This window comes from Austrofundulus limnaeus, unplaced genomic scaffold (assembly GCF_001266775.1).
Source record: "Austrofundulus limnaeus strain Quisiro unplaced genomic scaffold, Austrofundulus_limnaeus-1.0 Scaffold2, whole genome shotgun sequence".
Classification (NCBI taxonomy): Eukaryota; Metazoa; Chordata; class Actinopteri; order Cyprinodontiformes; family Rivulidae; genus Austrofundulus; species Austrofundulus limnaeus.
In genome coordinates this window covers 1,635,368-1,636,546 of record NW_013952404.1, presented here as the reverse complement: position 1 = coordinate 1,636,546, position 1,179 = coordinate 1,635,368, and positions in this window count along the sequence as shown.

Sequence of the window (1,179 nt, the reverse complement as noted above, 5' to 3'; positions counted from 1 at the left end):
TTTTTTTTGCGCTTTTTAAAAATCCTGATCCGCAGGTAAACTACTGTAAAGACTCTGTCAGGTGCGCCAACTTGAACTTGAAATCAGCAGAGAACCTGTAGTTCGAGTGACTCACGCAGGTTTAGGTCGCTTTAAAAACCTCCAGCTTGTTTTTGAACCTTTTTGAATATTTTCCGCCACCTTTTCCCAACACGACTCTATTCTGAACTCTGTGCTGCTCACGGAACACTCCGAACTTTTTTTTTTCTTTTTCTTTTTTCCCCCCCTTTTTTTCCCCCCACTTCCTAGAGATGACTCACTTCAATGGCACTATGAAAGAAGCGCGACGGCTTTTCAACACCAACGAAACAGCCCACGTCACGCCTGGGCGTTGCAACTCGGCTACGGGGAGGGGTCGCTTCTGGATAAGGCAGCCGGGGACGGAGAGAGATCCGCTGCGACCACCTTCCTCACAGCGGAGACGCGGATAAAAAAAAAGAGACTGATTTCCAGCTGAAGCGGAGAGAAGTCTCTGCGGGAGCTTTGTTTTCTGTTTCGGGCTGAAGGGACGTCACTGGTCGCTCTGGAGTTCACCATTTTGTCTCACTTTCTTCGGCCCATTGACGCATGTTTCCTAAAATGGGCAGTTGCGTCAGAGAGCGCGTGTGGGTTTCCTTGGTAAAAAGGAAGCGTCAGACTCTGGAGGGATTCCCTCCCCTCGCCGCGCAGCGCTCCGGACTCGGAGCTCTGAGAACGGGTCCTGTTTACGGCGGACAACAAACAAGCAAACAAAACAAACAAAACAACGTTGAGGTTTAAATGAAGTTTTAATTCTCTGGACCGCCTAGGCGCGCGCGCGTAACCACACCTGCCTGCGGAGTCCTAAAAAAACCCATCAGCCCTCCCCCTCGTGCGCTCTGAACGATCGGACAATGTGTGCGTAATTTGGAGAGTTGGCACCAATCGGAGCTCTGTGCGTCCCGCGGACAGTCAGGTTTAATGGGGTCAACACAGAACACTCCAGGAGGACTGTGAAATGTGAGCTAATAATTCGGATGCAACTTGTATAAAAAAATTAAATAATAATTAAAAAAAAAAAAAAAAAAAAAAAAAAAAAAAAAAAAAAAAAAAAAAAACAAGGGCACTGCGCCCAGAAAGTGGCACGCTGTGTGATATAAAACGTGCTATTAAGTGTAATCC